This window comes from Nannobrachium achirus (assembly GCF_963921795.1).
Source record: "Nannobrachium achirus genome assembly, chromosome: 6".
NCBI classification, from domain to species: Eukaryota; Metazoa; Chordata; class Actinopteri; order Myctophiformes; family Myctophidae; genus Nannobrachium; species Nannobrachium achirus.
The window spans coordinates 66,394,977-66,411,608 of record NC_137815.1 but is presented as its reverse complement, the minus strand read 5'-3'; the positions used below and the strand labels follow the sequence as shown (position 1 = coordinate 66,411,608).

Genomic DNA, 16,632 nt, shown 5'->3' with positions numbered 1-16,632 from the left:
TGTGTGTGTGTGTGTGTGTGTGTGTGTGTGTGTGTGTGTGTGTGTGTGTGTGTGTGTGTGTGTGTGTGTGTCTGTGTGTCTGTGTGTGTGTGTGTGTGTGTGTGTGTGTGTGTGTGTGTGTGTGTGTGTGTGTGTGCATGTACGTGCGTGAGTGTGTGAGTGCGTGCGTGCGTGTGCGTGCGTGCATGCATGTTCAGTCTCTCATGGCCAGTTGGAAACCTGTCACACAGCTGGCGCTGAAGATCAAGACATCTCCCACTGAGGAAACGTTGCCAGAGAGAAAGGAAACGTTGCCAGAGAGAAGGTCAATGTGACTTTCATCACTCGCCACCCCATCTATCTCCCTACATCACACCCATCACACCGCTATCTCTCCTCCTTCCACCCCTTCATCACATCCATGTACTTCTGCTTTTCCTCAGAGCTATCCGCAAATTGCAACGCTAGATTGTTTTCAATATGTTGAATCTAGGGTTGCACTACCTCCCATAGGTAGCTCGGATCTCAAAAAGGTTTTTTGCTATCTGATTGTATTAAACAACGTCAAACTCACCAATATTGGGGCTGTATGGAAAGCTTGAAGTATCCTCTTTCTATCTGCAAAGTGTTTGTTTAAGAAAAACCCAGCGTAGACGTATGAGCTACTTTCTATGATCAAGAAATTCTGTTCAGGTAATTATTTTTTCTAAGTGCTGGAGTTTGGAAGCGCTCGTGGGAAATCACTCAACGGTCCTGTGTACCACCTAGTTCTAAATGTCACACAATGCAGGAGGCAGCGGGACGTTGCGTTATAGAAGACGAGCGCAAAATCCTCAGAAAGAGGATACTTAAAGTTTTCCATACAGCCCCAATAGTGGTGAGTTCGACGTTGTTTAATACAATCAGATAGCAAAATCCATTGGCTGCCTATGGGAGGTATTGCAACCCTAGATTCAAATTTAAAAAAAAATCTATCTCAGCTGTGTTTACGGCAGCTACACTCCACTCTCTGGCCTTCCTCTTGCTCCACTCTAGAATCCATCAGTGGTGTAAAGTAACTAAGTACATGCACTCAAATACTGTACTTCATTTTAGTTACTTTTACTTTACTGGAGTATTTCCCATTTTCATTACTTCTACGTACATCACTAGATCTCAGAGGCAAATATTGTACTTAGATAGATAGATAGATACCTTTATTATCCCAAGGGGGAAATTCAGTTGTCCAGTAGTAGCACAGCAGTATACAGTTATTTACAAAGTTACAGAGACGTAAAAGAAGATAGATAAGAAGGGAAAAAAACAAAACAAAGACAAGAGCAGTACAGTACCAATAAAGAGAAGGTGCATCAATAGAGGGGGCGAATAAGTATATATATATAAGTATATATACATAAAGTGTCTTGCAAAAGAGACCATAGCAGTCAATGCTAGTTAGTGCAAACAAGTATCTCACTGTCATTGTTAAACAAAGCAAAAATACTCAGAAACTACCAACACAACCTAGTAGTGCAATGTCAAAAATCAGTGCGAAAAAAGAAGAAACTAGGAAGCGTGTCACCGCAAGACGCACATGAGCACTCTTCCTGGAAGGTCCTTAGAGGTCAAAGTCAATACAGCAATAGTTCCTTAGAGGTCAAAGTCAATACAGCAATGGTTCCGTCAGTCTAAGTTAGGAAGGGAGACCTTTTCAAGCGTCCGTTATGTGTCTCGTACTTTTACTCCACTCCAATTATATGAAAACTTAGTTACTTTGTAGATTTTTGATTATTATTACAAAATATACTGTAACCAGAGAGGGATATTCTTTGAGAGGAGAAGAGAGGATATTTCTTACTGCTGATGTCTCCCTCACTTCTCCTTTCTCCTTCTCCTAGCTTGGTTTTACAGCAGCTGTGGAGCGGGCAGCTCCCATTGGGTGTAAAGTACAGCGTGGACATTACTGGATAAGAGCTTTGGTGTCATGGAGTCAACTGTACCCAGGAGGATTGGAGTGCATCGTCTCTTTAACCACATTAAACCCATGGTGTTTGGTCATGTCATTATAGATTTTTTTTAAATGGGCCAAGTATAAATTAGGGCTTAAAGGTGCTCTGTTGGAGTCAAGTGTTAAAGACATGCAAAGCGATGAAAGGCTCAAGTTAAAACCCCTCACCTTGATAAAAGGCTGCTGCTGAATTACGTAGATATCATCCATGCAGGCACGTGCACACATAGACATCAAAGGGGGCTTGGGAGCCCCTGCACTTTTATCCTTCTGTAAAAAAGTGTCCTCTCCAGACCATGAATGCAGTTTTTACTATGGTGAAAGAAATGAAAATGTCCTCTTTCCATGCCATAGCTGAATGCAGCATTCAAGAGAATTGCCTTGACCAAACTCTCCTGAACTTGAATGCAGCATCTTACGTTGAAAGAATTGTCCTCTCTACGTAAAAACCAAGCATCGGAAATAGCCGACCTCCAAGCTATTTCCGATATTTTCACCAAAAGGGCCCTTTTAGAAATATCAGGCCCTGCCTCTCTAACATTCTCTGCACGTCCCTGCATCCATATATAATAAAAGGCCCCTTTTTAACTTTTGTTGCACCAGAAACTCTGAGTGCCATGGATTTGTCTTATCTTTGCTTTGTACTGATTTTATATTCACTCCAATGCTGGCCGTACACTAAACAATGTCTGGACACCAAACCAATGTCATACTGTGTAAGCGATGGGGCTTTTAGTCCTGGGGTAGCACACATTGTAGTGTTCAAAGAAAGGGAATTTTATGACTGCCAACAGGATTCTTTTGGAGCATATTTGTATTTTAGCCCTCCTTCTCTTCCTCATGCAAAGAAGAAAAAAGGAAGACACAAGGACATCTTATTTGCCCACAGCATGGGCAAATAAGCTGTGTGGTGTGAGAGAGAGAGAGAGAGAGAGAGAGAGAGAGAGAGAGAGAGAGAGAGAGAGAGAGACGGATTCTGTGAGAGGAGAGAGGACATTGCTCACTGTGGATGTCTCCCTCAGGAACATGCAGAGAATGTTAGAGAGGCAGGGCGCGCAGGGGCTGACATTTTTAAAATGGCATAACAATAGCAGACCTCCAAGCTCACAAGCTTGGAGGTCAGCTATTTTCCTAGCTTGATACCACACTGAACTAAGCATAATCAAGTGAATACTGGAGATGTGGCGTAACAGCATGGATTTCTACACAGAGACGGCTGTTCTTTTGACATAAGATGCTGCATTCAAGTTCAGGAGAGTTTTAACAAGGTAATTCTCTTGAATGCTGCCTTCAGGTATGCCATGGAAAGAGGGTATTTGCATTTCTTTCACCATAGTAAAAACTGCATTCATGTTCTGGAGAGGGCACTTTTTACAGACAGATAAAAGGGCAGGAGCTCAAGCTCCCTTTGATGTCTATGTGTGCACGTGCCTGGTGTCCCTCATTTCTCCTCTCTCCTCGTTCTAGCTTGGGTTTACAGCAGCTGCAGAGCTGCTGTAAAACCAACAATGTAATGTAAAGCAAAGCGTTGACATTAAGAGGATTGGTGTCATGGGGTCCACTGTAACCAGGAGGATTGAGAGCATCCTAATTTGAATCACATTAAACCACATCATCCCTACTTTGGGCATGTTATTATACACAATGGTGCCAAGAGAAGAACCTGTCCCTCAACATCGACAATAATAAAGAGCTGAATGTGGGGGGCAAAATCTTGATATTCCGCGGTCCTGTTGTTTCGAGGTCCCAGTAGTCCGGTTAGGGTTAGGTTTAGGGTAGGGTGACCATATTTTCAGCCGCTCAAACCGGGACGCAAACCACTGTTGCCTAAAACCGGGACCCTCAAAGCAATGCGCACGTTACCGCGCACGCGCGTGCCCATTCTCTAACGTTTGTGCACACGCACGCATGCACCGCAGGGTTGCATGCATGCAGTGAGTGATTGACAAAAAGCCTCAGTGTTGAATTCAGACACGCAATGAATTTGTTCATGTTTTCTGATTGGTTAGGTGAGCATGTTTTCGTGAAAAGAACATGATAAATGTCTATGCGACCACTAAAAACAGCTAGTATTATTTTATTTCTGGCGAAAACCGGGACAATTTTGCAGTGAATGTTGAAAACCGGGACATATTAGTGTTTTAGAGATATTTGTCGGGACACTGGGACACGCAGCTTGAAAACGGGACTGTCCCGGGTAAAACGGGACGTCTGGTCACCCTAGTTTAGGGTTAGGGTTGGAAAGGGACTTCAAATTCCTCCAAGTACACATACAGTAACTGAGAAATTCACATGAGACGCACATACTGACCAAGTTGTGAAGACGACGCAACTTGATCAACTAATACCAAATAAGTTTGGTATGGGTCCTAAGATTCCATGGGCCTTCTACAGAGGTACCACAGAGAGCATCCTGACTGGCTGCATCACTGCCTGGTATTGGAACTGTACCGTCATGCCAGCGATACACGTGGTGAGCCATGTCCAATCACTCCATTTTAGTTAAAAAAAATCACACCCAATGTGAAGTGAGCGGTGGTCGTGCTTGCATAACGTCTTCAATTGGTAAATGGTGCATTTATATAGCGTTTTTATCCAAAGCGCTTTACAATGTGCATTACATTCACCCATTCACACACACATTCATACACCGGTGGCGGTGGAAACCATGCAAGGCACCAACCAGCTCACCGGGAGCAACTTGGGGTTCAGTGTCTTGCCCAAGGACACTTCGACATGTAGACAGGAGAAGCTGGGATTTGAACCGCCGACCCATGGATCATTGGCCAACCCACTCTACGTCCTGAGCTACAGCCGCCCCATTGGTAATTGGTAATGTAATACAGGCTACACACACACATTGCTATGGCAAAACGCTGAGAACACATTGCTATGGCAAAACGCTGAGGAAAACACATTGCTATGGCAAAACGCTGAGGAAAAAGACTAGGATATAAGTCTAGGATGTAATTGGTGATGTAATAAGGCTACAGACACACACACACACACACACACACACACACACACACACACACACACACACACAAACACATATTGCTATGGCAAAACGCTGAGGAAAACACATTGCTATGGCAAAACGCTGAGGAAAAATGGCTACAGATAGTGGCTACAGATAATTGGTGATGTAATATGATGTAATATGGCTACACACACATATTACTATGGCAAAACGCTGAGGAAAACACATTGCTATGGCAAAACGCTGAGGAAAAGTGGCTAAACACACGCACAGACACTCTTAGGAGCGGTTTACCACCGCTCAAAAATAAGGATATCCAAAGAACATTCAGATATGTCCATTACATTCACCCATTCAAACACGGAAGTCATAGGCAACCATGCAAGGCAGCCTCATCAGGAGCAGTTAGTGGTTCAGTGTCTTGCTCAAGGACACTTCGACGCGAATGGGGATTCGTACGTGAGCTTTCAGTTCCCAAATGGCTACTCCACCTCCTGAGCCAAAACGGCCCCAGTACAGATCGAGTCAGCAGGGTGGGAAAAAGCTCTGTAAGAGGTAGTTTCAGTAGTTTGTGATCAAAGAGATTCAGACCTGGGTGTACAGCACGAAACAGAAGCAATTTATTCAGTCCTCAGGAGTTCAGTACTCCAATTCAGACTTTTCACACGGAACAGTGCATTTCTGCTGCACTGTACTGTTGCTCCGGGAACGGTTCAAAGGGACATTTTGTTGAAGGTTTCTTTGCAAGCAGAAAGAACAATAAATAGTCATGGAAGTTATTAGATTGTTATTATTATTAAAACATTATTATTCTTAGTTGTATGTCTAAAACGGTCAATATATACACTATAATAATTCATATTATTACCCAGCTTGGTTGAATGCCCGATTCTGACTGGTCAATCACAACATTCAGTGGTCTTTCGGATAGCAGACCGTTACTAAACAATTTGATATTTTCTATAAATGTTTTAATAATCAACAGCCATGTAATGAGCGGGATAATGAACAGTGAGCCAGTCGTTAGAGAGAAAAGACTCCTCTGCGTCTAATCACCCTGTGGAGGTTTATGTCTCAGTAATGACTACAGTAGGTCGCTGTTCATTATCGCTTCATTGCAAGTCAAAACTAACCTTAAGGTATTTGCAGTGTGGTCAAAATATCATACCTCTCCCCCCATGTTTCTCGTCCTCTCACCTACCTTCTCATCAGGAAGAGAGGTGCTCAAACCTCACAAAAGTGCACTTGTGTGCGCGCAGGGTGGTCTTTTTGTGGGCGTTTCTCCAGAAATGTACAGTAGCTATAATAGTACGTAGAACTAAGCATGCTTTCTGGCTGTCTCACATAAAGTTGTTTGCAGCTGCAAGGTTAACGAGGTGGGAGGGCACTTGACATCTCTGCATCAGGTGAATCTAAAACTGACAGATGGCAGCCAGCTTGTTTAAGTTATAATTATAAATAATTATTATTATAGTGAAAATATCATTATTTAGTCAAATGTTTGTCTTGATATGGGACACTAGGGGTGTAACTGAATCGTATCATATCGTTTTACAATGCAAATATGTGTATGGAAACTAAGTATTTCTGCCTTGTATTTAGCAATTTTAAGAGGGAAAAAGAAAAACAAGGGTCTAATTACTTTTCCATTGCATATAGCTACTCTTGGTCTATCGATAAATGTGTGTAATCTCTGTGTTCATGTCAAGGTGGGGTTTGTCCATATGTGTCGTAATATAAGGTCCATATAAATGGTAAATGGTAAATGGTGCATTTATATAGCTTTTTATAATCTTTACAGAGATTGTGCATTACATTCACCCATTCACGCACACATTCATACACCGGTGGCGGAGGAAACCACCGGGAGCAATGTGGGGTTCAGAGTCTTGCAAGGACCCTTCGACATTAACTCAGGGGGAGCCCGGATTCGAACTGCGAACCCTTTGGGAACCCTTCGTGCTCTAATAACGGTTTCTCTACCCCTGAGCTATGCCGCCCCCATATATTTGCTAAAGAATCAGTGTTTACTTATTTATAGCCATAATAATAGATGTTTACCTTAAAAAACCTGCACTATTGACAAGTTTCACACATATGTAATGTCTTTGCTAAATAGTTACTATAGCGATTTTAAGTCATTGAATCAAATCGTATCGTATCCATAGACTGTATAAAAGATATGGACAAAGCGAAGCCATTGGTTTCTATGCAGCGCAAATGACACAATATGGGTCCTTGGCATGGGTGTTGCCATCATAGATTGAAATGCAACCAGAGGAGGCTATTGGCTGCCAACGGTCACGTGCAACCGCAGGGATACATGGGAGGATGTGGTCGGAGCCTGCCGAAATACAGCACACGAAGAAGAACACAGCCGGCTGGTATCAGTTTAGTTGGCCACGCCCCCCGCAACTTTATCATCAATTTTAACATAAATGGGACCTTATTTTCACAAAACGCATATCATCGTGATTGAAAGGCACCTTTTAACTAGCGATAGGAACCATAAAGTATGTATGAAAGTGTTAATTAAGGTTAGAAAACGAAAGGGGAAAATGAATGGGGTCCAATGGAGAACAATTCTTTTTGCGATCGGCCGGGGGGGAAAACAGCGCAACTAGCGGCCAATCATAGGAAGTTTTAGTTCCGTATTTGGCTCATTTTAAATCGGCGGAACTATGCCCCTGATCGTATCGCCATGAATGAACCAATATCGTCCATGCATCGCATTGTCAACCATGTATTGTGATGCGTATCCTATCATTGTTCAAATGAATCGTTACACCCCTGTGGGACACAGATGTTGTGGGCAGGTCATGAAAAAAAGGGCAGGCAAAAAGGCGCCCAAAGGCATCAAGAAGAGCTGCTAACAAACCTGAAATCCCACTGTTTCAGAGACCAATCGTATCACCGCCTCAACATGAAGGACCGCCCTAAAGACATTGGATTGGTTCTGCAATGCATTCCCCCCCCCCCCCCCCCCCCCTCAAACTATCAGCAACGAAAGCTGGGAGAGATCCTCGGTTGAGTCGAGTAAATCGTTTAGACACCGACTGAGTTTAATAATAAATGACCAACACATCGTGAATAATGAACGAGGAAAGCAGTCTCGTATCAAAGCGTCTCTAATGTGAAACAATATGGCAGCTCGTGTCAGTCATCACATCAAAGCACACGCCCACGATCGTTAATGGAACGTGAGAAGATGAGGAGTTGAAACGGAGGTCAAAGTCACACATGCTCGTATGATTTAATGCATGCGTATATATCGTCGTTGTCGGGTGGAAACCTAGTTTTTTGCTTCGCAAAGCAAAGCCCTGCTTCATAATACAAGGCCGTCGCACAAAAGCAGTGACAACAGCAGATCTACAAGCACACAACGCCTCGCCCCTCGCAGTTTTCACTAGTTTAACTCATTTTTAAAATGATAAATACAAAACAAATGGTTTTGGACATACAAGGTTTCTGCCCGACGGTGATGATATGTGTATGTGTACTCAGTGTCTGTGAGCGTGTCGCTCAGCGGCTCGTCACTGCGGTTCATCAATGAGAGGGCAGAGGTGTGTGTAATGGACTCTCTTCACTGCAGACTGAAGCTAATACATGTGTGTGTGTGTGTGTGTGTGTGTGCGTGCGTGCGTGCGTGCGTGCGTGCGTGCGTGCGTGCGTGCGTGCGTGCGTGCGTGCGTATGTGCGTGCGTGCGTGCGTGTGTGTGTATTTCATAACAATGTACAGGAAAACAACACCCTGTCATAAGAAGGCCCTGCAACACACGCATGGACGCACGTGCACACACACACACACACGCGCGCACACACACACACGCACGCATGCACGCACACACCGCACGCACGCACGCACGCACGCACACACTCTCTACAGCCCAGGGACGTGCCGAGAATGTTAGAGGCAGGGGCTGACATTTCTAAAAGGGCCTTTTGGTGAAAATATCGAAAATAGCAGACAACGCGTCGCGCTGCGACACGTTGTGAGCTTGAAGGTCGGCTATTTTCGGTACTTGATACCACACTGAAAAAAGCATAATCAAGTGAATACTAGAGATGTGGTGTAACAGCATGGATTTTGAGAGGCAATTCTTTCAACATAAGATGCTGGATTCAAGGAGAGTTTGGACAAGGGAATTCTCTTGAATGCTGCCATCAGGTATGGCATGGAAAGAGGGCATTTGCATTTCTTTCACCATAGTAAAAACTGCATTCATGGTCTGGAGAGGGCACTTTTTACAGACAGGGTAAAGGGGCAGGGGCTCAAGACCCTTTGATGTCTATGTGTGCATGGTACACACACACACACACACACACACACACACACACACACACACACACACACACACACACACACACACACACACACACACACACACACACACACACACACACACACACACACACACACACACACAGAGAAAGCATGGGACAAACGGACAAAGAAAACATATATGTAAGGTATATTTATTTTGTTTTGGCATTTTATTTTATTTTATTTTCTTTATATTGTTGTGCACTGTGTGCAGTTTCCAATAATGGAATGTGGTATTGTTTATTCATGTTTGGTGTCTTATAATCCCGTAAGGGATGGGTCTTTTTGACAAGACACGAAAAAAAAGAATCATTCATTCATTCATTCACACACACACACACACACACACACACACACACACACACACACACACACACACACACACACACACACACACACACACACACACACACACACACACACACACACACACACTCTACAGCCTACCAGTCATGACATGCTGCTTGGTGTTCAGAGACATTACCACCCATAGATCCATCTTTAACACAGCAGGCTGACAGGCCAATCAATTCTCCAGGCCCTCGTCCTTTACAGGCCTGTCCATGGAAGATTGTGGTAATGAGCCTGAGACATTTGATGAAGTGAAGGTTTACAGACTCCGAGCGGGTCACTGGCTATTATGCGTGCACACACACGTGCGCATGTGAGAGTGCACATGGGTGCGTTGGTGTTTGGTGCATATCTTCGTTGTCGGGTGGAAACCTTGTATGTCCAAGACCGTTAGTTTTGTATTTATCATTTTAAAAACGATCTAAAATAGTGAAAATAGACGATCTACAAGCACACAACGCCTCGCAATGCGAGGCGTTGTGTGCTTGCAGATCTGCTGTTTTCACTACCTTTGTGTGACGGCCTTGTATGATGAAGCAGGGCTTTCCTTTGTGAAAAACTTGGAACTTGAAACTTGGAGATACGAGGTTTCTGCCCGACAGTGACGATATGCAAATGCCTTCACGTGCATGTTCTGTTTGTGTGTGTGTGTGTGTGTGTGTGTGTGTGTGTGGGTGTCCATTACCTGCTAATGGGAGAAGAGAGAGGAGAATGGGGCAGAGAACAACAATGAGATAAACAGAGCCAACTAGGAACGCGACCAGAGAGGACATTGATCCTGCTGAATTACCATTTATTGTTGACAACAAAAGAGCATTGGATATTCTGATCCGTCTCTCCTTCCACTTGAATGATGGAAGCCTTTCATTTTAGGCTGCATGTCATTTGCATTTTAAACATTCCGCCAGAGCAGAGACTTTCAGGATGAGAAGCGTGTTGATTGCCAAGTGTAAAACATTTGCTGTTAAGGAATTTGTCTCTGTGACTTTGGCACTACATACTGACAAGAGGAGTAACAATACAGTTCAACAGGGGTCTTCAATGTTTTCAGGCCAAGGACCCCTTAGTTGAGGGAGAGATGGAGCAGGGACCCCCACATCCTGTCCGTAGAGACCATATAGTTTCATTGTTTGACAGCACAATCATCAGTGTATTTTGGATTCATGTCAATTTGTGTTTTCAGATATTTAACCACTTGAACCGTCAATACTTAATCAAATTGTCAATCATGGTTAAAATGGAGTTTGAAGTTACAATGGGTGTGTATGGGGAGGAGCCCTGGAGGAACAGGGCCTGGTAACATTTTCATAAAACATCTACATATTGAATCAAGCAAATAAAAAACTGTCCAGGGTGTTCATAAAAGCCTGATTAAACGATAAAATGACCAAAAGCGTTTTTGAAAGTGAAATATCCCTTTAAGTAAACCATTTGAGTACTTTTTCCACCACTGACATACAAGTGGCCGTGACTTTTTTGTGACACTGACAAATGAAGCTGTGGCATAGTACAGGTCCTGTTTAATCCAGAGCCAATTAGAGTACAGGTCCTGTTTAATCCAGAGCCAATTAGAATGCACAAGGGTTTAGTTGTTTTGATTGAGCGTTCACACCAGATAACGAGCAACATGATGAATCATCTCTCGATGAGTCATACTGTAACTTGACCTTCTGAAAGCGTAAATTGAATAGAACTCTCTTATGTTATCCCTGCAATCTTGAAGACTTATGTCAACGATTGCATTATGTTATGGAGGATAAATTAATTAAGGCTGTTCCAGGAAACGAGACGTTGCTTGTGGTTGCATGTCAAAAGACCCTCCAGATAACGTACAGTATAGATACATGTAAAGTAAAGACCCTCCAGATAGCATACAGTATAGATACAGTACATGTAAAGTAAAAACCCTCCAGATAGCATACAGTATAAATGGAGCTTATAAAATCTTCTGTAAGGAAAGCTTGACGTTTGCAAGTGATTGTCTGAGTAATAATAAGCACACTTGTCAAGTCAAGAAAAAACTGAAATAGAATTCAAAGTAAGAGAAGCATTGACTTGTAAGCAATATCTTTAAAATAATGCTTATTGTGTACATTAGGTGATTGTGAAGCCCATTGTGTTTCTCCAATTTGGTGAAGTAAAATGTTACCATATGTTTACCAGTGATAGAAGATGACCTTCTCACATGGTTTGAAAATAAAAAAAAGTGAACTGACCTATTGACGTATTTGTTTACATGTTTGGAGCGGTGATAGCCGCTTCCTACACTTGACTTGTGTGTCCTCATGTCCTCAATCCTGTCCTCAACCGCGCAGTGCAGCATGAAACAGTTGCAATACAGCTGGGTGACATAGGGTGCTGTTGAGCAGCCTATAAAAATCCATTATAAAAATCAATATCAAAGAGAGAGAGAGAGAGAATTTTACAAACCAGGGATCTCTCTAACAGGTCATCGTTAATATTGATGACATCAGGGAACTCCATATATGGGCATAAAAGGGACTCTGTTAGTGTGACATCACAGTGAAGCCAGAGCGTGAAGTCAGAGCGGCAAACCCATTCTGGTAGAGTGGTTCCCCTGACATCGGAGTGACATCAGAGCATGATGACATCATGATGACACATTTTTACAGTCTATGGGCAAACCCATATGCACGTACACGGTGACAAGCTGTGACGTTTCTCATGGTAAACTGCGACCTTCGGTCGCACTAATAGGATCACTTCCCAAGTAATCAAACAGTGGATGAGTAGGGGAGCACTACTATTTGTGCCTTGATGGAAGAAATGCGGGCGGCCTGGCAGCTCTCAGGTGAATATAGCCAGGCCCCAGTGAGGGGTATTATTAAAGCTGGATTGACGGTTCCACACTGTGGCTGAAATCCACTGCTACTGCTGCTCGCTACCGTCAGCGGTGTCGCACCAAATTCTGGGACCTGGGTGCAAGGATTCACTGCGGGCCCCCCATGAATGTTCTTCATAGGGGAGGGGGTTTAACCCATTTAGACTGGGAAAGCATTATTAAGCATAATTTTGTGCTCTTTAACTATTGAAAAATAGCAGATATAAAAGCTCACAGCGCGGCACGCTTGTACTGTAGATTGTACTGCTATTTTTGAAAAATCGTGAAAATCTTCAAAAAGTCTTTGAATATTTCAAATCCTTCTAAGGTTTTTTTTAAAAACTTATGTTGCTCAGTCAGTGGTGCTCAAACCTTTTCATGTGAAGGACCCCCAAAATGATATGCATTTGGCCACGGACCCCCGTCTCAAAATATTTAGACCCCCCCAGAAGCAAAATTTTAAGTTACAAATGTTCGCTTCAAAAATGTATTCAAAGATTTGCACACATTTTCACAACTTTTCACCCCCCCCCCCCCCCCCCCCTCGCCAGAACTCGCCACTACTGAAGTCTACTTGACGAGCCTCAGTGGATCTCCCCACGCAGTTCAGAGCTCTCCTCATCCCCCACAGCAGGCTGTGTGCTGCATTGTGGAGGAGGAGATCTTCACAGTACAAAACCAGCAGTCTCTGTTCCCCCTTTCAGAGGCTCTTGTGGGAACTGAGTGGTAGCCAAATACAGCATTTGGGTCAATGGTAAACCAATTGCTGACATCACAAAAAAAGAAAATAGATTTGGGACGCTCTGAGGGGACAGATGGACACATAAGCACTTCTGGTGTTATATTTGTTTCCCTTGCTCAGTTCCAAATGTGATTTGGATTGTTGTTGAGTTTCGAGGCAGGCACCAAAGTGTAGCAAAAATAAATGTGCTACAGTAGTTCCCCCCATACTCTTTCATTTTGTTTTTAATCACATAATCTCAAACCGTTATAATTTACATGGTGTATGAATGAAAACATAACAAATGTCTTTGCTGGTAAGACATTAGTAATTCTCTAGACCAGTGGTTCCAAACGTTTTAGGCACCGGATCTCACCTCTTAACACTATTAAAAAATAGCAGATATACAAACTCACAGTGAGCTTGTAGATCTGCTATTTTTAATTTGTGCAAGTCTTTGAATATTTTTGACCCGATTCTTGAATGTCTTCTAAATCCTTCTAAGGTTTTTGAAAATCGCATGTTTCTAGTTCCACGTCAGTGGTTCTTAAACCTTTTCATGTCAAGGAAACCTAGAATTATATGTGTTTGGCCGCCGACCCTCGTCTCAAAATATTATGTATCAGGGATCCCCCAGAAGCAAATATTTGAGATACAAATGTTCACTTTAAATAAAAGTAGGAGGTCTATAAGCTTGCAGCGCGGCACCGCTGTAAGCTTGTATATCTGCTAATTTTCGATAGCTAAAGTATAAAATAATTCCAGGTCTTATTGGGTTAATGTTATATAATCATTGCCAAAGAATGTTCAGTAGGGACCTTCCATCTCTCCAACTTATCAGTTTGTTTTCTAGTTCTAGTTCCAAGTTTTGTCTAGAGATGTTTTGATCCATCACTTCCTCAGGGCAACCAGACTATAGCACTTGTCCGACTTTATTCAATCTTCCATTGTCTCCGAAGTAAACCTTTTTTCTTATTTATTTTTTTATTAATTTTTATCCCACGATTTTGCAACCCATTTTCACCCAGTGCCAATTGCCTATGTAATCCTGGGCTCTGCTCTCCCTCTGCCGCGCCTGGGGAGACAACGGACTGACCTCATGCTTCCTTCTATGCATGAGGAGTCCAAGTTGTTTCTTTTCACCTGACAGGGGGGATTTCCCCAGGATGGACGTAGCACGTGGAAGGAGCACGTTATTCCAACCAGTTCCTTTCCCCTCCATCAAGCGCCCCGGCTGGCCAGGGGGAGGCATTATTGAGACCAGGATTACTGCATGTTTTTGTGAGGGTATCAACCCCAGGAGACACGGGGAGAACATGCAAACTCCACACAGAAAGGCAATATCGCCTTTCTGTGTGGAGGGTGTGGGCGCTGATGACGCGGAGGGAGAAACACGCCCCCAGCACCCACAGCGTCCCCCGGCAGGAATCGAACCCAGGACCTTCTAGCTGTGAGGCGAAGCTCTAACCACTGCGCCACCGTGCCCCCTAGTAAACTTTTTTTTTTTTTTGCAGCGCTACTCTTCCCACAGTTTTGGTGGAACGCACTTGGGCATTTATGTCAAATCGACCAGCTTCATCGGGACACGCATGCGTGCTAATTTGCTAAGAGATACGTTATATCAAACATATAATTTTCCAAATGTCTGAGTGTCTGTCACAGCGTTTCTCCTCAGTGGCTGGAGGAATTGATCTGAAATCGCATCACCATTAGCATATGAACACACCTAACATAACTGTGAAGCCATTGGTCACTTTCACAAATCGTATGCTGTATAATTAGCATTTTTATGGTGTATCTACTATCTATTCTGCATCTAGCATGAGGCAACATGTTTAACCAGCTGTGTGTGCGTGCGTGCGTGCGTGCGTGCGTGCGTGCGTGCGTGCGTGCGTGCGTGCGGTGGGGGGGTGTACCGATCATGCAGATTGGTACACAGTATCTCTGTAGCCATTAAACGAAACGGGTATTTCTTGCATTGATGCTCCTACATATTATCATGTAAGCACCAGTTAAAGTTACTTTCCATCCCTCATATACTGTGAGCACAGTGCACACCCCATAACCCACACACTGCACAGCATTTCAGAGCTCATATCTTTGAACGGGTATTAAAGGGCTAGTGGTTTAATTAATTTTCTCCATTGACTTTAATTAAAATCTTCACTTTTCCCAACTATGGAGATGGCTAACATCATAGACCACATGAGACTGACACTGTATGTCCATATATGGGCTTTCCTAGATATTGGCTTAATATTGATGACATCAGGGATCTCCATATATGGGCATACAAGGGACAATGACTGACACAGAGATCTCCATTTATGTCCATTGATTTATTACTGAATACATTTTCCCCATTAACTTGAATGGTGAAAATTTTAGTGGTAAGATATGGAGACCTCTGGTAACCATATATGGAGATCCATGTACTGTATATGGTACCACCCTTTTATGCCCATACATGGAGATCCCTGTCTGAGCCAGCTAAACAGATATGGGCTGTCTTCCTCCACATATGCGCATTCCCATATGAAGACCTGTTAGATTTGGGCTTAATATTGATGACATCAGGGATCTCCATATATGGGCATAAAAGGGATTAGAGTGGTTCCCATGACATCACAACATACATCCCTTTTATGCCCATACATGGAGATCCCTATCTGAACCAGCTACACAGATATGGGCCATGTCTTGGCCATCAGGCCAGTGATGTAAATCGATGACATCAGGGATCTTCATATATGGGCATAAAGGGGATTCTGGGGAATACTCATATATGGACTCTTACCGGTAGGTGATGTCACCTGTGTCACAGTGTTGTGTCAGGGGAACCACAGTGTCAGGTGTGATCTTCAGAGATACACGGATACGTGGACAAGATGTGCCACTGTGCCAGCATTCATAGTAAACTTGTGACCTACGGTATCACTTGGAGCACACGGCTAGCAAGGCCAAACATGGCAATAATGGTATTCAGAGTTTTATTTCTGCAGTAGGCCTATGGCTGCCAGAGCAACTGTATTAATTACACAAATTTACTGTACAAACAAACTGATAATAACAGCTGTTCAAGTTCCCTTAAGTGAAATGGCTTTGGCAATTATAACTTTGTTCTAGTGAGTTATGTATGATGAATGGCCTGGTATCCATTTATTCTGGGTTTTAGTGTAAGAGAATATACAGTACACTGCAGCAGCCTGTAGTAAAACTACAGGATAAACACACCACAGGAGACGCAGGCAACAGCTGTTGCTGGCTGACTGCCATGCAAGTGTGTCGAATGCAATTCAAAGACTTGAGATTTCAATGAGGTATTTAGTTTTTGCAGGGAAAATTCCCATTCATTTGCAAACAGCTCGCTAGATAATGCACGGGAGATAAGCTATTTGAAACATTGATTTGCAATACAGGGAGCTCAATTTGTCGAGAGAAGATGTTC

The 16,632-nt window shown here is 43.3% G+C and overlaps 1 protein-coding gene across 1 annotated transcript in view; it reads right to left on the bottom strand.

The window, feature by feature from the left end:
* The window catches only part of LOC308287454 (metabotropic glutamate receptor 7-like), a gene marked incomplete at both ends in the record, with an annotated part of 249,076 nt that overhangs the window by 200,698 nt on the left and 31,746 nt on the right, over positions 1-16,632 (bottom strand). The gene's annotated exons all lie outside the window — the stretch shown is intronic.